Here is a 27493-nt window from a genome sequence, read left to right on the forward strand (position 1 = left end):
GCAGAGGGGCGGATGAGCTGCTACCCTCACCCGGAGCGCCCTGAGAGGAGCCCGCAGAGATGACAGGCAGCTGCTGCGCCAACGTAAGGTCACTTCGGACCTCCCTGCTCACCGTAGATGGATGGGCACTGAGCTGGGATACTTAGTGCCCTACCCATCTCTCACATTGGCACTGACCAGCTGAGGTCAATGCCGCTGTGAGGGCTTGCTGGTCCGTGCGCAACCCCAGGAGGCCCTGATTGTTCTCCTGGAGGAGCCTCTACAAGAATCACCACTCTCCATGGAGGAAGCATGAGGCTCATTGCATCGGTGATGCTCTGCGTGGGGTCCTCCAGCACGGGCACCATGCCACGCATAGCCTCATGTATCTCCGCCAGATCGTCCCGCACACCCTGCTGCACTTCCAGCGCTCGCTGTCTCACGGACGACTCCAGAGGCACATCGTCAGGCACCGACAGAGCATGTGCCTGGTCCCCTGCAGTACTCCAATTGCCGGCGCCCTGGGCATTCTCTGTCTCCGCCTGCACCTCAAGCGAGTGTGAAGTGCCTTCACCGCTGTGCCCTGAGACACTAGCCAACGATCTAATTCCCACCGAGGTGCTAGTATCTGCGCTGGTGCCTGCCTGGCTGAGAAGGTGTGACGCTGGTAAGTGGATTTCCTCTGGACCCTCAGGTGCGAGAGGTGGCCCCTCTGCCTCCTCCTCCCGGCTCTGCTCCGGTGATGCTGAAAGGAAGGACGAGGACGTTTGATTAGTTAAAGTGGAGACAATGTCAATGTGCATGCCTGGCCCCTGGATCAGTATGCACTCATCCTTCCATAATCAATGGTCAACCCATGTTGGAAGCTTCAATCACTAAACATTCAGCAATGGGATGGCTGTGCGGGAGGAGGGAGAGTTGGGTCCAGTGTCCCTTCGTGCAGGCATGCGAAAGAGCGCTTCAGTCTCCCAGAGGCACGGAGCTGTCTCAGGGAGATTGAAGCGCTTTTTAAAAAAATAAATAAATACAATAAAAATTTAATAAAACATGTCCCCTCAGGAGTCAGTGTGGAGGTAGAGTTGGAGTTGAAAGCACACATGTAGTTGCCGCTGAGTACATTGTAAATAAGCTTAATGTTTCCACCCAAGAAGTGTCTGCGGATCAACTCTATCATTAATAGCACAACTCCGCCACCCCACAACACTCTCTTTCTTCCAAAGCTATGCTGGCTGCTGCCAAACATTTTTGTGCTTTAAAAAAAGGGAAGATTGACAGCGTTTCAATGGCGAGGAACACAAAGAGCAATCACACAAGAGAATGAGTATTAAGTTTAGATCCATTCTTAATATGTAAACTGTTGTAAACTACTGTCATTGCAATCCCTTTGTGAAACTTTTCAATCAATTTTGAACAACTGTCTTCCTAACTGCAAGACGCAGAGCACAATCCAAAAACTTCTAATTCATAGTCGTTTGGTAGTACAGAGCTTGAGTATTGCTTAAAAAAAGAGATGAAGCTTTTCATCTTGCACTCATCAGGATACTTCGCAAGATTACCAATATAAGGGGAAAACAACAACTATTTACTCTATGAGAAGAAAGTGCTGATTGCTTGGCCAGTGGCCTCGAATTGATAGAGGCATTGCCATGGGGAATGCACCAATTGATGGTGACTGACAGTTAACTGTTGAGCATTGTTTGAAATTTAAACCAGGCAGCTTGACCCCGATTGGTCAAGGCATTGCCCTGAGAAATGAGTCAGAGAACAGCTGTCTCTTATTTTGTTTAGCTGAAACAGGCATAATGTTTCCCCTTATATCAGTATTCTTGCTAAGTGTCCTAATGAGTGCAAGACGAAAAGCTTCCACATGTACCTATTTTTGGCAAAACTTCTAATTAATGCTTTCATTTTCTTTTACTGCCACCCGTTTGTCAGATACATTTTAAATAATGTATAATTCAAGACAATTTTATTAGTCATTTTAATCGATAATGGACAGGATTCCTAAAGTCACGGACCTTTTGCTGGTCCGTCAAATTTTCTGTCCCACTCACGACGATTCCCGTGGCAGGTGGGACCGGAAAATTTAGGCCAGTGTTTTAATAGATAAAGCAAGAAGGACCTGATGCGCTTTTAAGTTTTTATTAATTTGTTATGATAACTCCAGCATTTAAACAACTTCAAAAGTTGGCAATGACCTGTCTGAAACATCTAGTTTACTAAAATGTATAGGTTATTAATTGAGGCAGCAATTTGTAGGATTACTTGCAAAAGTGACCACTTCGTTGTGCTTCAATTTCTAAATTGCAAACTATTTCTCACATGGTACCAATGAACTTCACATTGAAGTGGTATATCAGTTCGGAATTATCGGCAGAACATAGCTCAGGAAAAAAAATGAAATCCAAAATAGGATTGAGGCCTCCAAGCAAAGAGATAACAGATCTTTTCTTCTGTAGAATTTAAATTTTGTCAGTATAAAAAGTTCAGAGCCATAATGTTTTACTAACAATATCAAGTAAAAAGTAGCTTTCCAATAGTTCAAGAGACTTAGATTGAAATTAACGTGAAAAGTGCTTAAACAAAAGTCATGTGGTTTCCCACAACCTTGCCTTAATCCATGTTGAAGCTTAGAATGTGAGGGCCATGTCTTGCACTCTGTGTTAGTATTACAAAATGAAAATGAGAGGAAATTGGCGAGCAAGACCGACAGAAAGCAATAATAACAAATCTGTTTACCTTTGTCCAGAACTGTTTAGTGCTTGTTGAAGGCCAATCATGAAAAATTCTATCAGAATAAGTTGAACGTAAAGAAAACAAAGGTTTTGGGGGGAGGTCAGCAGCAAGGGCACGAGGTGGCTCTCAGGGGACCCCGCTTCCCAGTGCCAGGTCCCTCGATTAGGTACTGAGTGCCTTTGAATAAGGGACCCTTCCCCCCACCCCGGGGGCCCACGAGCAAACACGCCAGGGTGAGCTCCCTGCTCACTGCGGGGTTAATTGCCCACTCAAGGGCCTCAATCAGCGGGTGGGATCCCCACCTGCCACCCTACCGCCTGATTAAATGCTCCCCCACCACCAAACCTGCTACGGGGAGAGGGCATTAAATTCCACCCATTATCTTATCTTGTCTGCCATTCCTCTAGAAATGAACTCTTGTATTTTGGTTCCGTTCTTTATGGCCTTATCAACGTATGTTGCTACTTTTAGCAATTTGTCTACCTGTAATTTTTGATCTGTTTGCTGCTCTACCCTATTTCAGTTTCTTACCTTCCAAGGAGAAACTGGCCCCCTTACTCCTGATACTACGATGGGCCGCTTTATACTCCGCCAAATTGAATTTAACTTGCTATTTACCCGCCCACTCTGCAAGCATGTGTTGCCTCAGTAAAAGAAACAGGTGACATTTATATATCACCTTTCTGCATCTGCAAGACATTCCAAAGTGCTTCACAACCAATCAATTACTTTTGAAGTACAACCATTGTTTTTACGTAAGCAAATTTCGAGGTCGGGTAAATGTATACATCAAGGTCGCACAAACAGCGAATGAGATGAATGATCAGTTAATCTGTTTATGGTGGTGACGTTGAGGGGGGAATATTGACCAAGCCATCTAGAGAACTGCCTGCTCTCCAAGTTGTGCTGGGATCTTTTACATTCACCTGAGCAGTCAGAGCTTTCAAAGATACCTTTGGAAACATACCTCTTCCTTCACTGAAGTGTCATGCTGGATAATGTGCCAAAACCCTGGTGTTTAAACTACAATCTTCTAACCGAAAGGTGAAAGCGGCAAGGGAGGCAGGCAAAGAGTGATTTTTATTGTTATTTAATAGAACTGAAGTGACAAGGTCATGAGCACTCATTATAAACAGAGAGAGTGGGGGTTTCTCACTGCATATTATTTTGTCAGGTGCTATGCTACAAATCGTACGATTCAAACAGATGTACAGGAACTTTGCCAGAGAGAAAAAAGCTGTTTATTCAAAAAGATGCATTATATTAAAATATTACGGACATTTGTTTTAATAGTTAAGTCAGTATTTTAATAGCTGACAGAATGCTGACTCTCTATAACTTACACTGCTTTCATCAGCCACTTACTCCTTCTGTTCAATTAAACTGAATTTTGAAAATTCATTACCAAGCCTGCCAAAAGCAGTAGCAATTATGAAATATTATATCCTGGCTATTTCAGCCAAATAATGACTAGAACGTATGCCTACAGGAAGTCAATAGATCACTAACTGCTGAATGTTTTCCCCAATGACTATGAATGTGGGGGAAGATTGCTGATCAAACCATTTACTGTACATGGGGAGGGGGCGGGGGGAGGAATTTTAACCCTACCTGCTGGGCAGGACAGGGCAGAAAAGTAGTCAAAAATGTGATGATTGTCTTATCTGACAATGTCTCACCCGGATGCTGCTGTTGCCACTTCTTTTTCGACAAAAGCGTTTTCAGGATAGGCGGCTAGTCTGACCACCCAAAGCCAGTGGGGGGTCCTTCTTTACAAATGCAGACTGAGTCAGATGATGGCGCTTAATCCAACCTTAACTCAAGCTTGAGCAGGGAAGCTTTCCCACCAGTCGAAGGCCTGCCAGAAGAAGATCAGAGTCCGACAAGGTCATTCAAGCTAAAACGTTTTTTACTTTCCCTCGTGGGGCCGCAAGGAGCAAAAGCTCAACTCCATACACCCGACCCTCAGTGAAAGGACAAAAACTGAGTTGATCTCTGGTATTGTTCAAAAATTAGGACTGGGGTTAAATAAATGTATGAATATTTATTCTGTTCTCATTTTTTTGCAATGGGTAGGTAGAGTGTCCAATGAGAAGGTGTGTAGGCCTTAGGTAAATTAAAAGTAATTTTAAACTCTAGGCTCCTGCCATAGTATGGGCAACAATCCATTCATTTTTCTTTTTAATTAGGCAACTTTATTTATTTCCCTTTCTCTCTCCCTTGCTGAAAATGATCCATGAGGTACAGTTTCATCATCATGATTGGCGGCCCACTAAGGACTGGAATTGTTAAATATAGCAATGGATTGGTGATAAACCAGCCCTTTGCTTTGATCTGTAGGCCACGAGTAGACTTTTCAAATTTTGCTTCCCTTAGTAAAAAGCCATTTTGCCATTGTGGAGGTGATGTGTTCGAATGGTGAGCTATTGGAACCACAGGAGTCTCTCTCCAGATGACACTGGACAGTAAATAATTCCCCTGTGCATACAGTCAACACTTTACCACCAGACCCAGCTACAATCTCTACTGGTGCTGGTATAAATAACTGTAAACAGAAATTGTACATTTTCAGAGAGACACCTTGTCAGGTCTTTCAAAGAGAACATTGACCACTCCATTGACTGTCATTGTGGGTTCATTAAATGTCAATAAAGTTGAGTGCCATCCCTACCAATTCAAGGTGCTGATATTGCATTCCAGTATTGGATGGTACTAGCCTGGTACTAGTCCCAACAACAGTATCAGTATGACAATGGTGCTCTGGAATTCATTCCATTTACAATGCAGGGCCGTACAGAAGGAGAAACAACAAGGCACGTGTGATCTTGAGCACGTATGGTTGTTTAAAAAAACGCAACTGCAACTGTAATTTTCTTCCTTGAGGCAGAATGTCCATAATGCCAGCCTAAACATCGCACATTGCACATTGCCTGTGGTCAAAACTTGTTAATGACAAGTTTGCAATTGATTTCTGTAGCCTCGGGAAAAAGCTACTTCTCAGGGTTGCCACTAGCAACAAGAAAGTGAATTCAAATTAACAGTTCACCACTAAGGGGAAAATATGTCTCATTCCAATTCTTAAAAGTGGTTCACTACAGTTAATAATGCTAGGGCTGAAATTCCATTGTATACTAATTTTCTTGCACTTGTTAACATCCCTGTGTAACAATTCCACTTTGACCAAGCTCATAGCCCAGAGTTTATGTTTGAAGAATGTGGGCACTCCTGCTGGCATTATGAATACTTTTAATATGTACCCACTGGGAGCTTTCTCCTGAGAGTTGGATTCACAACTAGGTAGTTGTGATTAAATACCATGGCGACTGACTTAAAAGCAGCCTGAAGAAAGGTTTGCTCTCGATGGAGATCAAGTTGACAACCTAATAGGAGCTTTGGTGAATTTTGCATGGATGATTGCAATTTTCAAATGAAATCCAGAATGGAAAAGAATAAACACTTTATCACATTTTCACACGCAGAAATAATTTAATGCCACTAGTACTTGGGAATCCTGATGATTAATAATAAACATGTGTTCCTCAAGAGGCTTGGTTTGGATGTCATGACACTGCTGTTTTCCCCACATATGCATTAAATTATACAATTCTGTGTGATTTAATGTCTAATAGCTATATTTTTCTAAAGGGATGTTATGTGTATTTGTCCTGAGCTTAGGCAATAATTGCTGGATTACTGTAATTGCATCTGCATCATTCGAGGACCTTAAAATGCTGGGACTCTCTACCTCCCAGATCTATCTTCCCCTACTTCACTCTTGCAATCCTTAGGTTTTAAAAGTCACAGTGTGCCATCTTTCCGAAATGTAGTTTCCTGAATTGCCTTAAATTCTGTTTTAACTTCATTGCTGATATAATCCTGCACTGAGAGCCTTCATCATGGTTTCTCAATTGGAAAACAAATAAATATCATTAACTATGGATGAGATTGCAGTAATAAAACAATGACAGCAAAAATTCTTCAAAAATAAAAGGGCCGCTACAAATATCATGGCTAAAGTAGAAATCCGAATTCAGATAGAAGAGAGAGTGCAATTGCTTTAGAGTCAGCGGTTGTCAGTAGGAAACTTTGGGGAGAATTTTCTGAATGTTGGGCGGGCTGGTTGGGAACGAGTGCGGAGCCGATCGCCGCCATTTTACATGGGCGGGCCAATTAAGGCACTCAGCACAACTATCCGAGCGGCGGGTAAGAGGGAGAGTCGGAGCCTGTTCTGTTTCACTCTTAAACCTTAAATTTTGTTGGTTAACGAGACAGACTGTCAGTCTCATTGTTCACCAGAGTCCAACCATTTTTAGGGCATTTTTTTTTGCTGTAAGGTGCAGGAAAATCTCTAACTAACTGGGCACATGGCAAATTATTCCACTCTGGTCAATTCAGCCCATGGCCGCACTTAAACATTGATGGGCCAAAAATATGTTGTGGCAGGGCATCTAATGGCATGTGTTCAACTTGCCCCCAATCCCACACCCTTCAGCCTAAAATATTTTCCCACAAAGCTGCTGAAAGTGCAAGTTGTTAATGGTGCAGTGACAAAAACAGAGCATCTGGGACCTGACTGAACAAGGCAACCAACAGAGAAACAAAGAGAGGAAAGATAAAGATTGGATTAAGGGAGAGAGAGTAAAAAAAGGGACAGAAAGAAAAAATAGTAGAAGAAATTTAAAAGGTAATATTTTTTAAACTCACCTCGCAAAAAGTCACAACCTGAAGGAATGAAACTCCACACTTGTTCACTTTTAGAAGACAGGGTTTTCCATTTTGGGTCAGGACCCCAACGTTGGGGTCAAATGTGGGTGCTGACATCAATTTTGCTTGGGTTAGCCGATTAGTGGCCAAAGAGTGTACTCACTGTACAATAAGTATGGTGGGTGGATTTTCAAAGCTCGAGGGTCAATAGGAGGTCTCCAGCATGGAAGAAACTGCAGCCTGCCATTGCATCCATCTTGAAGCGCCTTTTCAGCATTTAAAAATTAAAAATATTTGAAATTAAAAGATGGCCACAGATGCCAGACTACCCACTGTGGAGGGAAGATACCTCCACAGGATGGCCTGTGGCCACAGCTGTAAGCAAGTAGGCCCTTAGGGCGGGGGGGATGGCTTCAAGGACATCATGGAGCGCTGGCCCTGTGGTCTGCCACAGGGAGGCCGCCTCCAGGCATCTGCCGTGCTCCTGTTAGGGGGAAAACTCCAGTTGGCCTCTGAACGATGTCCTTAATTGGCCTTTTAACTACCTTAACATGTTACCTGCTGCTTGCGCATTCTACGCTCGATCTGGCCTTCCTGAAAATGGATGGTGCTGGCGAACTGGCACACCGGCTAACAGTGTGAAATTACGTGCCCATCTGTATCAGTTCCTGACCCGACCAGCTTCCGAAAATCCTGTCCAGTGTTGTTGATTCAGGCATAAAAACTTATTAAGCTACTTATGCCTGTAATGATAAAGATTTAACTTTGTCATGTGTTTAATGTCCAAGCACAGCAAATTCCTTAAAAAAAAAGGGGGCCTATGACAAGATGCCGTTTTCGTAAAGCTAAGAGTAGAGTGGTACAACTCCGGCAACAAACTCTGGATATTCACATTTAACCGCACATCTGCCCCTCACCTGAAGTTACTGTAGCATTTACCCATAAACAGCAGGAAGCACCATTCGCCTGGGCATTATTTTGACAGCAAATTCTGGCCGATCGTTTTGTGGCTTTTTTTTAAATAGCATTTCAGTCAACAGCATCCACTATTTATAAAAGTGAAAAATCAATTTTCCGTAAACTCAACATATGGCAATAGCAATTCTTAGTGAAAGTGCGTTTTTCATTCAAATCATGTGGATTTATAAACCGACTGATAGTTAGGTCTCATTACTCAGCAGTATCCAGTAACCCCAAACCTTTCATAAATGTCACTGTTGACATTAACTGAAATTTATGATTCACAGGAAATTTAACAGAGGTAATTCTTTTTATACAATACAGTATTAACAATAGTTATATTGATGTGATGAGTGGGATAACTTATGAATGTCCCTATGGGTGCCACATTTCACTGATGAAGCAGTATTAAGTTAAATGTTTATTCTTATCCAAATTTTATCTTATCCAAATGAAATTTTAACTTTATACACACAGCACACTATAATACAAACTGCAGTAGTTCCCAATTAACATTATACCACAGCCCTGTGAAAACCTCCTGGAGTGGGAAGCAGATAAGGTAGGGTGGGGATGGGGGCTCTGTGTTAATTTTTAAAATTCATTCATGGGATGTGGGCTTCGCTGGCTGGGCCAGCATTTATTGCCCATCCCTAGTTGCCCTTGAGAAGGTGATGGTGCGCTGCCTTCTTGAACTGCTATAGTCCATGTGGTGTAGATACACCCACAGTGCTGTTAGGAAAGGAGTTCCAGGATCTTGACCCAGCGACAGTGAAGGAACGGCGATATATTTCCAAGTCAGGATGGTGAGTGAGTTGGAGGGGAACCTCCAGGTGGTGGTGCTCCCATCTATCTGCTGCCCTTGACCTTCTAGGTGGTAGTGGTTGCGGGTTTGGAAGGTGCTGTCGAAGAAGCCTTGGTGAATTGATTGTATATATCTGAGCTATTTTCTTAAAATTAATTTTAAGTGTGCTGTTTACACCAAAGGCATTCAGTTGCTCTGCAATCAATTGCTGGCCTTTAGAAAGAAAATCTCCACAAATACTACAAGGATCCTCTGGTCTGCTAGTGTGCCTTTGCACATGGCCCTGTTTCACGCTGAGTGCATAGCTAGGGAAGCAGAAGTGGTAGGAATTTGATGGATAAAATCATTCTGCCAGTCCCATTTCATCCCGCAATGTTCATACGCGTAGGTGACCTGGAACAAGAAACATCTGCCCACAGGGCTGGCAGAGCTTAGATCATGTTTTGTGGTTTAACTTGTGGCCTAATCTATACTGGGAAGGTTTCTCTTTACTCATGAGTGACTTAGGTCTAACTCAGGTAGGTTTCTTCAAAATTACTTTATTTACACGACATACATGATAAGCTTCTAGGTAAGTACATCTCTCTTTTGTACAGGCTATTCCCTCTTTCTAACAGTCTCTAGCACATGGCTGCTGATCTCACTGTTACATCATCATACACAACACTATCTCATTACCATAATTATTAACCCATTATGCTACAGATCAGACAAAGAGAAAAAGGAGACCCACCATAACTGGGTCCTGCCCCGATTGATGCAATTTTCTTACAACTGCAGAGCCCCTTGCATATTCAAAGATACAAATCCTTCTCTATTTGAACGTCAATTTTCTCTGATTCCTGAAGTCTGACTATAGTTACATTCAGTTTGATTTGCAGAGGAGAGATATTCTGATGAATTCACCTTGTGGTAATGGTGCCAAACATGCAAAGCCGACTGATAACCACTAATGGCAAAAGTCTACCACATCTTCAGTGACACACAGTGTAAGTACTGTTGGGGGTAAAGGTATTGACTGACCTATGCCTCATTTCCAATATCACAGGATTGATTAAAAAGGTACATTTTCCTCCCTTCATCCTGCCTTTCGATATTATCACGGGGGAAGGAGTCTTGCTTGTCTACGGGGTCAGAGCTACCTATACGAGAGGTCAGTGGGGCATTGTACAGTGTGCAGTCAGTTTAATGCAATGGGTAATAACCGTGGCAGCTCACTTAACTATTTTCCACTGGCGACCAACCTTTTCTGAGTTCCTGGATGGGATTGTCATCCCTCTCCACCAGCGTGAGTCATGGCGGGCAGAGGCGGACAATCACACGGGAACTGTAAAATCAGTTTCCAGATGGCGGGACCTTGCGATCCCCCCCCACCCGGCTAATCATCTTCCCCCAAGACCGGCACGATTTCACGCCAATCCAGACCAACATGGCGTGCACATGTCGGGACTAATCTGAATGAAAGCCTGGGGCAGCTTGCGGAGAGTGGAAGAGATGGAGGCCTCCAGCGACCTTGGACCCTGGAAGACCACGTGCAGCAGTGACTAGGTGGAGCATCTATCACATGGATTATTGAGCTGCAGGTGAACAGCTCAATGAGGTACTGTTTGGCGGCTATGGTCTGTGTTGAGGGGGGCACGGTAGATGGGGATGGGGGCAATCAAGAGGCGGGGCGAGTCTGCAGGCCGAGAGTGGGGGCGGGGGAGGTTGTGGGTGGTGGGGGAAAGTAGGATGCAGTGGGGATCAGGGAATGGGTGAGGTGGTTTAAGGAGAGGGATGGTGGGAAGGGCTGTGTTGCAGTATGGGCAGTGAGGGGGTGTGCAGGTGAGTACGGAAGTAGCAGTGGGGAGTAATTGGGCGGGGAAGAGGCTCAGAGAGAGAGATCTGTGCTGTCAATGGATGAGTCCTGGGGGACATACTGTGGGAATTGGTGAGAGGAAAGGATGGTGAGGGTTAAAGAGGGCAGCTGGAGTTGGTAAGGTGGGAGGGTGAGGGTACAGCGATGACGGGTGAAAAGACGCTGAGGGTTGTTGGAGGGGATACGGAGGTAAAAGCAGATTCTGGAGGTCAGCAGAATGAGGGGGAGCAGATCTACTGTCATGGGGGTGGGCTCCTCGGGAATGTGGACATTCACCTGCACGGGACGGGCTGGGCGGTGGGGTCAATGGTTATGGGGGGTGGGGGGGTGGGGGGGGGGGGGGTGGGGGGGTTGTGGACCACAGGGCAAGGGGTAAAGGTATTGGGCTGCACTTCGAATGTAACATGAACCATGGCCACTCGCAACCATCCAGAGCCTCATGGTAGAGATCTCGAGATGCTGAATGGGAATTGGCTCATCGGGGGTGGGTGGAGCTGCAGGTCATAACAACTGGATAAATGAAGGGGAACCCCAGTATGTAGTACTCACAATGCTAGGACATTGGAATAGATGAATGCGTGAAGTGCAAATGATCAGCTTGCATGGGAGGTTTCTTGCACATTGCTCGCAGGGGCCCTGGCAAATACCTTGCTCCCCCCGCATGTGCATGATTCTGGAGGACATAGACCCAGCCTGGGGTGACCCCTGAAGATGGAGGCACAGGCTTATTAGTAAGAATTGCAATGAAGCCACATCAGACCTGATTAAAGTGAAATTGTAATCCATTTACAAAGCTGTATGAGCGTTAAACAATTATAGTGCACCCATGTGAAATCAGAACTTCTAGATTTTGCATACCTTGGCATTGCGTCTAGGTGCTCCCCCAACCTCTGCAGCAGGGGTGGGGGGTAGCCTGCTCACCACTATGCCCTGTTGTCCTTGATGACTTTGGCAGGCATCCTCTGTGTCCGCGAGGCCTGGAGGGTCGGAAGCTTACTTTGGGGGCTCCTGCTTCGGTGTAACTGCACCCTCTCCACTCAGAGGCCGAGACTGAGGGGATTGCGAAGGGCTGCACACCCTCCGGGTGTCCTGGGTGGAAGTCTCAGTGGTGTCTGCCAGCCACTCCTCTTCTCTTTGTGTGCCCGAGGGCCCCTGCCTGACTTCTTGAGGGGAAGGGGCGCCTGGATGGAGGTCAAGGTGCCCTGTCACCATCCCATGTAGCCACTGTGAAGTCTTGCCCATGGATACTACAATGGAATGCATGTCTGCGCACATCTCCAGCAGAAACTGGGCGTTCTGCTGAACAAGGGTCTCCATGGCCTCCACCACCTTCTCCATGGAGACCCACTGCGCGCACAGGTCAGTACCACTTCATCTGAGAACAGGCAGGCAGGCTCCTCCACCTCACGGTCCATTCTGTTGAGGGCCTCTGACATCTCTGCCTGATGATTCCCCGCCTCCTGCTGCATGTCAATCATCCTGTGTAGGATCGCTCTCAGAGACTCGTCATCTGACTTGGACTTTGCAGGGGCCTCTTCCTCCGCAGTCCTCCGAGTGCCAGTGAGCTTGACCGTCCCTGCCTCCTCCTGCCATGTGGTGACCACCAGAGTGTGACAACCTGCCTGAACTAACTCTTGATTCCACCAAGGTGTGTGTCCCTGGTCTGGTGCAGGTGACAGCTCTACAGGTGAAACGTCTTGTTCTCTCTCATCTGCGGGCTGCCGGAGGTGGTGCACTTGGGCTCAGGGTCTGGTCTCACCCTCTTCTTGGTGGCACCTGCAATTGCGAGAGGAGAGTGTAGGTGACTGCATGGGCTGCCTCCAACATGGCACCACGCATGAGCCTTAGGTTTCTAAGTACAGATATTAAGCTTTGTTCCTTAGGCTGGATGCCAACCTCGCCATCTCCACATGCCCCGTCCTGATCTGCCCCTGCCAGCTCGGTAGCCCGCTCTTCATGAAGCGCCAGGTGTCGGAGTATAGCCATGTCCCCTCCCATCCTCTCTCTCTCTCGCACTTGATGTGTATCAATTTGTCTTGCACAAGGAGAGAAAATGCTTTGAGAGCACTTGCCATATGGATGCCGAACACATGCTGCCAGTCGACAGCAGTAACGCTCTGGCTAGTGTATGCCATGTGAAAGCTCCACTGCATCTAGACCACCAGGGTTCTGTGGCAGCACCCTCCAGAGCAGTGAGCTCATGCGCATAGAAGGAATGGACATGAGGAGGCAGAGGCATAGCCACTGCTGCACTTGCTGGTGTCCTCTACGCCAGATCCCCCCCACCCGCCTTCCACAAAATGAGTTCCCTGTGTGGCAGGGTCAGAGACTCGCAGTCGCCCCTGTACCTGCAGACTAGATGGACGGCAGTATGACAATAAGACCTCAGCGCTTCACGTTGAGGTCTTTATGCAAGGGCAGCACCGATGGTTGCCTGTCCTCTGAGGCCCTTCACCCAGTTCCCACTTTGTGAGGTGAGTTGGAGCAGTTGAGGGTTCACTTACCCTGGCGGAGCAGATGAGGTCATTGCTTCTTTTCCTGCACTGCAGGCCTGTCCACTGTTGTGTGCTGTTCCCATGCAGGGTCGGTCAGACAGATGTGCTTCCTCTCTCCCTCCCTGAGGTGCAGGACGTCCCTCCTCTCCTCCACTGCATTCAGCAGTACCTCCAGGGACGTGTCACTAAATCTGGGTGCCTGTGCAGCTTGCTGTCTCCGGGCCATTTCCTACACCGCTGTTCAGATCCGGCAAGAGCACCAGCTGCCTGGGCGCCTTTTAAATATGGCATCGGGATACGACGGTGGGGTGCGGGACATCCTGCCCGCCCCATCACGTAAAATGTCAGAAAACCCCCGGCTGCATAATTAATGAGCCCAGCATCGTGCGATTTGGCGTGATTTCCTGCTGAGCTCCGCGGAGGGAAATGCTCCCACTTTCCTCCCCCCGGCCACGGGACTTAGGCCCAGAGTGGAAAATCCCGACCCCGGTTTAATTGTTACTTGGTCAGGAAAACACTCACTTTGGGAAGTTTCAGGCTGAAGATCAAAATCTAGCTTCTTTTTTGAAGACTGTTTTGTATTCTCTAACAAAGCGTGACATCTGGCCGTTGACGTCTAAACAGTGACATACGCACGCTGAATGCAATGTTTTTCTAGGTGTACACGCAATTATTTACATAAATATTCTAAAAAGTACTTAACTGGGGTCATGGGACATGGGAGTCAGGGGGGTGCAGGAGTCTGAGGAGGGGGAGAGAGTTTGAGGGGTGTTGTAATATCTGGGAGCACTGGAAAAGGGGTCCTGTGCTTGGGCATGGTGGGAGACATATCCTAAGGAGTTGCTTACGCTGTTTCACTTGGCTTTCTCCCTAACTTCCGCCAAAATTATAGCAGGAGATCCCCCAAGGAAATTCCAGACACCTTGCCCAGTTGAAGAATCAAATACTTGGGAACAGAGCAGAGGTTGATATTTAACGTTTCGGCAGGGCAGTGTAAATTAGGCATAAGACATCCAGACAATTTAGGAAAAAATTGTTGTTGGTTGTAGCTTGGAAGTCACAGTCGGGTGATTCTGCAATCCCATACTTCCAATTGGGAGGTGTCCTTAACGGAAACATGAATATAAGATCCAGAGCTACAATATTGTAGTCCAATCTCACTGTGGATATGGCTTGCATGCTGCAGCTGAGATCACAGAATCATCTCTACTGTACAAAATTACAGGAACGCTTAAGGCATTCATGTTAGAACTCCTCTATCCTTTATTTTAACAGATGTGCTAACCTATGTTTTTTTTAAATGTTCATATAACAATAGCTCAACTTCCAAGCTTTTAATTTTACATCTGCTTGCTCGAGGTTAAATATCATTTTATGTATTCACTCAAGAAGCTCGATACCATCCAGGACCAAGCAGCTCGCTTGATTGGCACCCCATCCGCCATCCTAAACATCCACTCCCTCCAGCACCTGTGCACAGTGGCAGCAGTGTGTGAACCATCTACAAGACGCACTTCACAACTTACCAAGACTGCTTTGACAGCACCTTCCAAACCCGAGATCTCTACCACCTAGGCGGTCAAGGGCAGCAGATGCATGGGCACAAGACCACCTGCAAGTTTCCCTCCAAGCCACACACCACCCTGGCTTGGAACTATATCGCCATTCCTTCACGGTCGCTGGGTCAAAATCCTAGAACTCTCTCCCTAACATCACTGTGGATGTACTTACACCACATGGACTGCTGCTGTTCAAGAAGGCAGCTCACCGCCACCTTCTCAATTAAGGATGGGCAGTAAAAATGTTGGCCTAGCCAGCGACGTCCACATCCCATGAAAGAATAAAAAACAATCTATCAGACCAAAGGAAATGTCACTGTGTCAGTAGTCACTAGGAACATCACTCTCAAAGAATGATAAAGGTTTACAAACAAGAAAGATTGATAAATAGTGGTTTGGGAGTACAGAGTTTGAGTATTGCTGAAAAAAGAGACATGTTATTAAAGCTTTTCATCTTGCATCCATCAGAATAGCTCACAAGAAATTACCAACTGCAATGGGGGAAGAACAATTTATACAGCATGAGAAGAGAGCGCTGATTGATTGGCAAGTGGACTCTGATTGGTGGAGGCGTTCTCACGGAGAATATAGCATGGAACAGTTAACTGCCCAGTTTAGTTCAGATTCAAACTGAGCTGGTCGACTCTGATTGGTATCGAATTGAAAAATGAAAGGAATTTTCACAACTTAAAAAGCTCGATATAGATAGACAAAATAACTGCAAAATAATGGATTCACAACGTATGTCACAATAGGATGTTGCGAGTTTAGCTCAAGAAGAAGAACATGTTGTTAAATAAGCCAAGTGTAAAACAAATGGAATGGCTCTATCAAAGCTACAATTCCCTGTATTTAACATGATCTTCTTGTTTACATTAAGCATGGTCCTCTCTCTTAATAATGTACCCATATTTTCTCTTTCTGTGACTGGGAGGGTGAGGAACAGTATTGAATTCCAAAAGCGAAACTGGGGACACCAGCAAAGGTACAGGATCTGGAGAAGAAAATTAGGATGGATGGAAGAAAGGAAGAGAAGATTAAAGAAATAAGAGAGATTAAAAAGAGGAAGAAACATTCAGCAAAAGAGTAGGGAAGCAGTGAGTGAATGCTGCCACTGGCTCCTCTTCACCACTGTCTTCACCGGCTGGGAATGCCACAGCAGTTTACTGTTCAAGTCATGGAGTTAAAATTGCAGTTGAGTCCTGATGATGTCATCAAGTTCAAACATGCCATTGGTTTTGGGTAGATATGTCTGACCCTTGTCCAATTGAGCATTTGAAAATCCGAAATGGTCAGCTCCTGGTATGGGTATGGAACCTGTGTAATTTTAATTTCTCACATGCCCAGTTTCCATCGGACACACAGAGTTAAAATCACTCCCTGAAATGCGTTCCCAGTAGCTATGATTACTTGACTGCAGCACCATTTCACAAAATTACTCCTGTGAAACCTCGCCTGGTCCTGCTCATAGATCTTCAAAATCCTGATTGTATAGAATTACAAAATCGCTATTGACAAATAAATCAATAAAAACATAAATGAGGGATGAGGGTGTGTTTCAACTGACAGCGTCCCATATCTCATTAAAAAGCAGGAGGCAGAGATTTGAAAATCGGGGCTGGAGGGTGTTAGTGGCAGCTTGGACATCCTTTTGATACCAGCTTCAAGAGAACAATATAGTCACGCTGCTGATTCACATCCATTTCGAGCGGAAGTCAAAAATGGTCTTTCGACAGCTTTAGTAGCCAACTGGAATTGACAATGAAGGCAAAATGCCAGTTTATAATCTATCCAGCACAGAGTACGGTAAAAGGTCTGGTTTAACCCCAGTGGAATTGAGCAAAGTAGCCATGATTGCATTTTCACGTGCGTCCTTTATTTTATCTTCAGCTATAGCCCATCAGATAAAACACTGCCGACTACTCATCATCTCAGGCTCCAGGCTATGTTGTTGAAATCACTGTTTTATTTTCCTTTGGGATAGCTCTGGATAACCGTTAAGGCAATGCAAAAAGCTCGGATCACTAGCAAAAGTATATCATTCATCGTCAATAAGCCAACCCTTCATCATTTGTATTAAATAAGTTCCCAACATGGTCCAGCCACCTGAACTGTATAATCTGATGTTATACACATTACAAATTGTAAACAGGCACCAAAGAGAGCACTAAAGAGAACTTACAAGCAAGAGGGAAACGACCGCTTTAAAACTGATATTCGTGTAAAATTGAAATTGCACACTTATTGGGAAAGATTGTGTTGTCAGCTGTGGCTCAGTTGGTTGCCCTCTCGCCTCGGAGTCAGAAAGCTGTGGGTTCCACAGCGGGGGGTGCACAAAACAATTAGCAGATGGTAGCAAAATTTGAGGATATCCAGGGGGAGAAAGATCAGAAGGTTCTAGCACCAGCTGTGGTGTCAAGGCATCCACTCACGCAGCCAGGCTGATGCTGATGGATTGCAGGGAACGAGTGCCTGTCCGACTGCCCTTTAAATAGGGCCTGGACCTTCAGCCCCATGAGGTCATGGTGGGGTCATTGACTTCCTCCCCGCCCCTGCTGCACCATTGGCCAGGCACCTCGTCCAAGAACATCTAATTGGCTGGCGGCCGCGTGATTGCAAGTGGCCAGCCATCTCGCCTGTGGCCAGAAGTCTTGCACGCTGCCGATCCCACCACTGGGATACTCAACACTACAACAAGGTTCTGGCCTTTGTGTGTGTTTTGCTTTAATACATGATTAAACCTGGTGTCAATGTGCTCCCCAGTCCTCACTAAATCAAATCGCCCAATGACACTCAATACCCAGGCTCAGACATGAAGGATGGCCATTTAGGCAAGTGACCAGAGAACTGCTGACACCAAGGGAACAATTGTACAATGGTAACCACTGGATGCAAGAGAGCAGAGGAGGGAGTGAAGGAGAGAACAAAAAAAGCAAATGAGGAATTAAACAATTGGAGCGGAGATATGTTATAGTCCTACCAGTGGTCCACGGTGCCCATCTCTGCCTGGCAAACCCGGATTACCACTTTCTCCCTGAAGGAAAGAAGAAATGTTTGAGAGTCACTGCTTATGGTTAGGAAAACAATTGCGCACAAAAAAAAAGCAATTTCTTTTCTTAACAATTATGAGGGAACAAATTTAATAGATTCAGACATGATAGAATTCTCAAAATGATTTTTATAAACTTTCTAAAATAGACCCAAACACGAATTTGGAACTACAGGCTGGTTGCCTTGAACAAGTATGTCCATTCCTCTTGCGGTCAGCACCTGGAACAGCCAATGAAGGCATATGCATGTCCCCTTAGCCCACAAGTTATTTAAATGTCACAGTTGTTTTGTCGATCACCAGCAATGAGGGAAAATTTCAATATTGAGCACAGTCGTGCCCATTTACACCTGGCGTATGTTTCTTCTTATTATCTTTGGGAGGGAGAAGCAAGGAACAGAGCTCAAGGCTCCATGCTCACTCAGGAGGGCTGACAGGGCCTCAGTTTAACATTTTTTTCAGAGATGGCGCCTCTGGTTGTGCAGCACTCCCTCAGTACTGCATTGGTACAATCAGCCTTGATTTTTGTGTTCAAGCCTCTGGAGTGGGACTCAGACTTGAGCACAAACATAAACATGAACATACAAATATAAACAGGAACATTTTCAAAAAATTCAACTTACTAATCACAGGTTAATTTATCATTTGACTGTTGAACTTCTGGCACATGAAGCTAATTCTTTCCCTGCTACCCTTAAATATATTCCCTCTACAAAAGTAGAACAGTATGAATGAGGTGAACTGTGCAAAGCAGCTACCAACAGTTCCCAGTAATTTTATATAAACACATTGCATGGCTCTACTAAGTACAGGATAATTACACTGATGGATGGATCGGAGCTGTCAAGTGTATTAAGACAGTTCAGAAGTTCAGAAGCCTTATTTTGCCAATAGTTACAAAATAAGTATATTTTTCATTCACGTATAAAGTGTTCAGTTATTGCACAGATTTTTTTCCTAGGTCACATCTGAATTTGGCTTAATTTTTCTTGATAAAAACATTGATCTTGGCAGATGAACAATATCTTGCACTAGTAATCCATCATATTTTTGTGAGTCCAAAAATGTTTTACAGTGTGTACACAACAAAGAATTCTTTGTCTATTTTTCGTTTAACATCTGATCATTACAAACATCTGCTTTACATTCATCTCAAAACAGTTAAGGTTAAATCAAACACTCTTCCTTTCATACACTATTCCAAACTTTCCTGGCTACCTATGCCTTCATCAAGGGGGAGGTGGTGGCATAGTGATATTGTCACTGGCCTAGTATTCCAGAGACCCAGGGTAATGCTCTGAGGACCTGGGTTCAAATCCCAATTTGAATTCATTAAAAGTCCGACGATGACCATGAAACCATTGTTGTAAAAACTCACCTGGTTCACTCATACCTTTCAGGAAGGAAATCTGTCATCCTTACCTGGCCTGGCCTACAGGTGACTCCAGACCCACAGCAATGTGGTTGACTCTGAACAAGGGCAATAAGGGATGGGCAATAAATGCTGGCCTAGCCAACGACTCCTACATCCCATGAACGGAATTTAAAAGAAGGCTTTATTTCGGCAATCTATCAGGCCATCACTGGATCTGGGATTAAGAGCTAGGCTCAGTAATGGTGACCATAAAACCGTTGTCCATTGTCGCAAAAACTCACCTGATTCACTAATCTGCCATCCTTACCTTACCATGTGATTCCAGATCCACAACAATGTGGTTGACTCCTAAATTCCCCCTGAAGCCTAGCAAACCCACCCCTGGGAAGTCCTCCTCACTAACACCTGGGGGTTTGTGCCAAAATTGGGAGAGCTGTCTCACAGACTAGTCAAGCAACAGCCTGACATAGTCATACGCATGGAGTCATACCTTATGTCCCAGGCATCATCATCACCATCCCTGGACATGTTCTGTCCCACTTGCAGGACAGACCCACCAGAGGAAGGGGTCCTGGGAGTCCTCGACATTGACTTCGGACCACTTGAAGACTCATAGCATCAGGTCAAACATGGGCAATGAAACCTCCTGCTGCATACTACCTACCAACCATGCCCCCAGTACTCCCCTATGTCGAACCCCAATTAAAAGAAGTGCTGATGGTGGCAAGGGCACGGAATGTACTCTGTGCATCAGCAAGAGTGGCTCGGTAGTACCAACACAGAGCAAGCTGGCCGGATCCTTAAGGACATAGCTGCTAGGCTGGGTCTGCAGCTGGTGGTGAGGGAACCAACAAAAGGAAAAAACATACTTGGACTCGTCCTCATCAAACTACTTGTCTCAGATGTATCTATCCATGACAGTGTTGGTAAGAGTGATCACCACACAGTCCTTGTGGAGATGAAGTCCTGGCTTCATATTGAGGATACCCTCCATCGTGTTATGTAGCATTACCACTGTGCTAAATCGGATAGATTTTGAACAGATCTAGCAACTCAAAACTGGACAACCGTGGGGTGCTGTGGGCTATTAACAGCAGCAGAATTGTACTCAACCACAATCTGTAACCTCATGGCCCATCATACACCACAGCCCCCTTCCACCCTCACTCTACCATTACCACCAAGCTAGGGGATCAACCCTGGTTCAATGAAGAGTGCAAGAGGACATGCCAGGGGCAGCACCAGGAATACTAAAAATGAGGTGTCAAACTCATAAATCTATAACACAGGACAACTTGCATGTCAGACAGAGGAAGCAGCAAGTGATAAACAGAGCTAAGAAATCCCACAACCATCAGATTAGATCTAAACTCTGCAATCCTGCACAATCCAATCGTGTATGGTGGTGGACAACTAAACAAATAACAGGAGGAGGAGGCTCAACAAATATCCACATCCTCAATGATGGGGGGGGCGGTGGGCAGCACATCGGTGTGAAAGTCAAGGTTGAAGCATTTGTAACCATCCTCAGCCAGAAGTGCTGGGTGGATGATCCATCTCAACCTACTCCTGAGGTATCTTACTGTCACAGGTGCCAGCCTTCAACCAATTCGCATCACCCCACATAATGTCAAGAAACAGCTGAAGGCATTACAGTTTCATGAGTGTTGTTGGAGCTGCATGCATCCAGGCAAGTGGAGAGTATTCCAGGAGTGTGATGGAATACTCTTCACTTACCTGGATGTGTGCAGTTCCAACAACATTCATGAAGCTCGACATCATTCAGGCAAAGCAGCCCGCTTGATTAGCACCCCATTCACCACCTTAAACGTACACTTCCTCTGCCAAAGATGCACAGCGGCAGCAGTGTATACCTTCTACAAGATGAACTGCAGAAACACAAGGTTCCTTCAACAGCCCCTGCCAAACCCAGGACCTCTATCACCTAGAAAGACAGATGTACGGGAACACCACTGCCTGCAAGTTCCCCTCCAAGCCGCATGCAATCCCGACTTAGAAATATATCGCTGTTTCTTCGCTGTCGTTGGGTTAAAATCCTGGAACTTCCTTCCCCAATAGCACTGTGGGTGTAACTACACCACATGGGTTGCAGGTTCAAGAAGGGAGCTCACCACAGCGACGCCCACATCCTGTGAACGAATAAACGGAAAAAAATCTACAGCTTGATACAGCATTCCGCTTCCAAATCTAGCCAAATAACAGGGTAATAGGTGAGATGACTTTGTGTCATAACTCAAAGGATAATTGTTGATGCCAACAGAAACAATTGGAAACCAAGCTAAATTCTGAAATAGCAGTTTGGGTAAGAGCATAAGGGAGTGTGAAAATGCAATTCACTCATCAAAGCTTATCCTACCAATAGGCATACTCTGAATATACAAGGTTTTCCAGATCTCTGCATTGCTTCACTTGTCACTGAACAGATAATTCAGCAACCCTGTGCTCTCAGAACCAGACTCCAAAAACACTTAGGCTGGGATTGTCTGGCCTGCGCCTCATACAAGTATGCATGGGAGTAGAGCTTCTCTGAATGTATCAGTTTTATGTTAATTGCATTGTTAAGGTTAAGGACAAACAGGTGGAGGGTTTGACTGATTAAGTATCTTGAGCGCATATAAAGGGGGACTTAAATTTTCTTTTAGCTACAGTGCCCTTTAAAGGGCTATCAATTGGTTTAATTTGCTTTTCTTTATTGGTTAATGAGTTTTTGTTTTCACCGGTACTCAAAAGAAAAGAGTATAAAGAGGGATTTGTCTTTTGTTACAGTGCCCCAATAAGGAGCTGTCAATTTGTTAAATTAGTTAATTGGTTAATTAGCTTATTTTATTGGTTTACTCAAAAGAGGAAGAAGAAGGACTTTCTGGCCAAGATGGCCATTAACAGGTCCAGGCAGCAGAGCGTGGAGGGGGTCATTACATCTGACTGTCTGCTGCTGTTCTGTGGTTACAATCATGTCCGGGTATCCCTGGTGTCCACCGGGATACTTACGGCCTTCCACAATCGGTGGGTGCCGCAAGAGGCTGGAATGCACCGTCAGCCCTGGGAAAACAATTTTGATTCCAGAAGTTTCCTTTGCAAGTTTTGTTTTCTGTTACAGTTCCCTGTTAACAGTCCGTCAGTTTAATTAGTTTATTTGTTTATCTTGTTTTATTGGTTTCAAAAGAATATAAAGAGAGTCTGGGGCTGTCAACCTGTTAATTTGTTTATTAGTTAATTTGTTTATTTGATTTTACTCAAAGGAGTAGAAAGAGGGACTTACCCCTTTAAGGGGTTGATCATTAGTTAATTAGTTTATTAGCTAATTTGCTTTAACCGCGGCTTAAAAATGTATAAAGAGGGACTGCTGGGACATGGGGAGGTGGTGGATAGGAGGCAGACATATGTATTGTTGCATTCTGTAACTAAGCAAGCTATCAGAAAAGGATTTGTGTTTAGTTTCATACTTCACCATCTGGCTAAGGATCTACTTATCAGAAGGTACCCTGAACTTCAAAACTTTTGGCCCTTCTTTCTCAGCATCCTTTTCCGTTTTAATCTGGATTTACTTCACCTTCCATTTCAACCATCATTATTCTCTCACCCACTTTCAGCCTCCTTAATCATATCTCATAACGCATCCTCTTTACATTTTGGCAGGAATTACTGGTGCTGTTCGGTAGATATGCCAGAATTTGGGGCGAGGAGGACAGATCGAGGCTTGGGAGTGGGCATCTTCCATTAAAACACCATGCTGGCAGCCAAGTTTGCATCCTTGGTATCAACCTGCTCTATCTTTGTCTTGGGTTGCTGGGGCCCAATCTGCCCTGCCTTATCAGATTTTCCAGCTTCTATTTCTACTTGTCTCACCCTTGACTGCCTCAGCTATTTCACATGTTCTTGTGTCTTGTACATGTAATTAAATTCTTTCATTATGTACCTTATTGTCCTATGTTAATATCGCTAAGTCAGTTAATGATTCTCTGCTTTGCTGGTAAATACTTCAAAGTGTTCTACCTCCTCCCTCACGCGTGCATGTTTCCCCCTTCCCTTTGTCCTGTAAATGTTGTTGATCTGTAATGGCCGACAGCTACAATATTAACTTCTCTTCACAGTTGCAGACTAACCTACCAAGCGTTTCCCGCGTTCTTTGCTTTTATAAGACCATAAGACATAGGAGCAGAAATTAGGCCCTTCGGCCCATTGAGTCTGCTCTGCCATTCAATCATGGCTGATAAGTTTCTCAACCCCATTCTCCCGCCTTCTCCCCGTAACCTTTGATCCCCTTACCAATCAAGAACCTATCTATCTCGGTCTTAAATACACTCAATGACCTGGCCTCCACAGCCTTCTGTGGCAATGAATTCCATTGATTCACCACTCTCTGACTAAAGAAGTTTCTCCTCATCTCTGTTCTAAAAGGTCTTCCCTTTACTCTGAGGCTCCGCCCTCGGGTCCTAATCTCTTCTACTAATGGAAACATCTTCCCCACGTCCACTCTATCCAGGCCTTTCAGTATTCTGTAAGTTTCAATCAGATCCCCCCTCATCCTTCTAAACTCCATCGAGTATAGACTCAGAGTCCTCAAACGTTCCTCATATGTTAAGCCTTTCATTCCTGGGATCGTTCTCGTGAACCTCCTCTGGACCCTCTCCAGGGCCAGCACATCCTTCCTGAGATACGGGGCCCAAAATTGCTCACAATATTCTAAATGTGGTCTGACCAGAGCCTTATAAAGCCTCAGCAGCACATCCCAGCTTTTATATTCTAGTCCTCTCGAAATAAATGTCAACATTGCATTTGCCTTCCTAACTACCAACTCAACCTGCAAGTTAATCTTAAGAGAATCCTAGACTAGGCCTCCCAAATCCCAAGTTTTGTTTCAGATTTATAACATCAGTAGTTTTTGATTCGCCGCCACCTCCCCCTTCTGTGCCCTTTCTTGTGAAAGTATCACCGGGAATCTCTTCAGAAATTCTCCTACTCCGTCCCTGTATTTTTGTGCCAAAATTCGGGAGGAATCCCGTTCACACTGTGTGTCCGGGATTTTCATCTGTCTTCTGCTGAAGTTACGGTGGTTAATTGGGAGAATCCCCAAGGAAATTCCTGGCATACGCCTTCATTCTGGTGTGATAACCAGAACTCAACATGTATTGGGTAATGATCTGAACAATGCACCATATGGTTTTAGTATTACTTCTCTCTAAAGCTTCTACTTTGTTCTTCAAGCTAAAAAACATTTTTTTAAATTGCTGTACCTCACTTTCCATCCATTGGCAATGAATTGCTCAATGTAACTCCTCTGTCCCTTTCCAAGTCTCCCTGTGCTAATTCCATTACAAATTCAGGCTGGTTTGCATCCTACTCAAGCATTAAGACCTGGTCAAAACTCACCAATAATATCCTACATCACTGAGCCCATGCCACATGACACCTTCTGGTTTCCCCCTTGACTTCTCATGACTCTCAGAAAGGTTAGTCACTCCATTTTCCTCCATTGCCTCTACTCAGTGAGCTAGCTAACAATACCATCCCCTGCCATGGTTTCACTCTGCCTTGTTCCAACATAGTCAATACACCTTTCTCTCCCCACACCTACACCGTCACCTCCAAGTTGCCTGATAGAATCAAGGGCATTTTTTGTACAAAATTTTATTTTGCTCTTTAACATTTTTATTTTTTTTAAGCAGAGAAACAAGATTTGGAAAGTTACTGTCCTTTTGGGAAGATAATGATTTTGATAATGCTTTTAAAATTGGAGGTTAGTAAGAAGATTAGAGGAAAACTGTTCAACCTACTTATTCCAAAACCAAAATAGCTTGCACCTCAGTCATTGAACTTCAGTATGCAGATGATGCTTGTGTGCGTGCTCATTCAGAAACTGAGAAAATGGACCTACCACTAAATGCCCAGAAAACTAAGGTGCTCTTCCAACCAGCATCTACTGCACAATGCTACCCCTACCCCCATCAATTAAGGCCAGCAACAGGACCCTGGAAAATGTGGACCACTTTCAGTATCTTGGAGGCCTCCTCTCAACAAAGGCAGACATAGTCGATGGAATTCATCATCGCCTCCAATGTGCCAGCTTAGCATTCGGCCAAGAAAAGTGTATTTGAGGACTAGGGTCTCAAACCCGAGATTAAGGTCATGACTGCTTGGGCACCAATGATCCCTGCGCTCCTATATGCTTCAGAGACTTGGACATCCTACAGCAAGTACCTCAAAGCACTGGAGGAGTACCACCAGCGGTGCCTTCGCAAGATCCTCCAAATCCGATGGCAAGACGATCCAACAGCAGCATCTCCATCCAAGCTAACTTGCCCAGCGTCAAAGCATTAATCACTCCACTGGGCGGGACACGTTGTTCATATGTCTGACACCAGGCTATTGAAGCAATTGTTCTACTCAGAACTTGGCCGTGACAGGAAACTCCCAGGAGGATAACGGAAACACTTTCGGGATGTCCTCAAAGTATCTCTGAAGAAGTCTAACATTCCCACCGACGCATGGGAGACCCTGGCTTGTAACCAATCGAGATGGAGGCGGGGGGCACTGAACCCTTTGAAAGCCCTCATTGAGAATGTGCAGAGGCGAAGTCGAGGAGCGGCAGAGAATGCACAAAACCTCCAAAACACCTCAACTACCCATCCCTTCAAGCGCCACCTGCCATGTAGAGTCTGCAGATTGCGCATTGGACTTATCAGCCAACTCAGAACCCATTGAACTTGAGTGGAAGTAAGTCATTTTCGATCCTGAGGGATTGCCTAAGAAGAAGAGTAAGGCTGTGGATTAAGGCATGAAGCAAAGGAAGATTTATGCTAGAAACCAATCGTATAAAAAATACTATCCAGATACCTAAACCCCACCTGTAGGAACCCAGGCCCTAGAAGCTATCCTAGGAAATGCCTCCAAAAAACTGTGGAAGCAAATCCTTGGGAGTTCAGGTAGGGGGCAAAAACTGGAGAGTGAAATTGTTAGGTAGGAATTAAAGCAATTGAAAGAAATGCCAGAGTGAGAACATTTTCAGAAACCTGCCACTGAAAGTACTGGGCCAGGGTTGAAACCACAGTAGATTACAAAGGAAGTTGATGAGGTACAAATCCAATCGATGTAACTGGAGTCCGAAGCTGAGATTTCAGAGGGCAGTGGGAGGCCTGGAACCCCTTACAGGATAGTCTGGTGACACGTCCTTTGAAATTATTGAATTTTTTCTATAATGGGGTAGGACCCCTCTGCTCAGCACCTTCAGGGTCACTTCAAGCTGCACCTTCTCACATTAGTGAGACCCTCTCTTAGCCTACATTGAGCTGGTCTGCAGCTGACGTCTGTTGAAGGCCGCATGCCTCCCTGAAAATTACAACCGTGCCGAAGGTGAGCTCCTAATGAATGAGCTCCTTTACTATGTCAACTGGCCTGCTGATATTGTGGGGCACGTCGCTGGCCTGCCCTCCTCCCACTCTCACCCCACCCTCATGAATATCGCTGGTGTCGGGAACACGCGCGGCAAACTGGCACACAGGCCGTCAGCATCAATTTTTTTTCCCGTTGCCCACCTCCAAATCCAGCCTCAAGGTTCAAAATTATAACTCAACTACAAGCTAACAAGACGGACGTTAAATCGATCTGGATGTACGGGCTGGATTTTATGGGGGCGCTGTGGTCCCCGCCTGCCTGGCCGAAGAGTCAGTGGCGCGCCTGCCCCCAATACTGATGGCGTCCCTGAGAGCAGTGTTAACTGCTTTAAGGCGAGACTTCTGTTCGTATCTCATGAGGAAGTCCCGCCTTAGAGGGATGCCAGCCAATCAGATGGCAACACCAGGTCAGCAACAACAGGCGGGAGCAGTGGCCACTGCTGGGGCTACAGGCAATCCCGACAAAGAGGAGTCTGGACTTAAGGTAAGTCCAGGGCATCGTTCGGGCCAGGCAGGCAGGCCCCGGCAAGGGGATGGTGGGCAGGCCCCGGCGAGGGGGTG

General features: G+C 45.3%; 1 protein-coding gene across 1 annotated transcript in view; it reads right to left on the reverse strand.

Annotated features, from left to right (window-relative positions):
* The window catches only part of LOC144679504 (uncharacterized), a 123052-nt gene that overhangs the window by 67886 nt on the left and 27673 nt on the right, over positions 1-27493 (reverse strand). Inside the window, exon 4 of the mRNA XM_078539944.1 lies at positions 18077-18130. The gene's annotated coding sequence lies outside the window, so the exon portion shown is untranslated. The remainder of the gene's footprint in view (positions 1-18076; positions 18131-27493) is intronic.

Source organism: Cetorhinus maximus, chromosome 4, assembly GCF_964194155.1.
Source record: "Cetorhinus maximus chromosome 4, sCetMax3.hap1.1, whole genome shotgun sequence".
Lineage (NCBI taxonomy): Eukaryota > Metazoa > Chordata > Chondrichthyes > Lamniformes > Cetorhinidae > Cetorhinus > Cetorhinus maximus.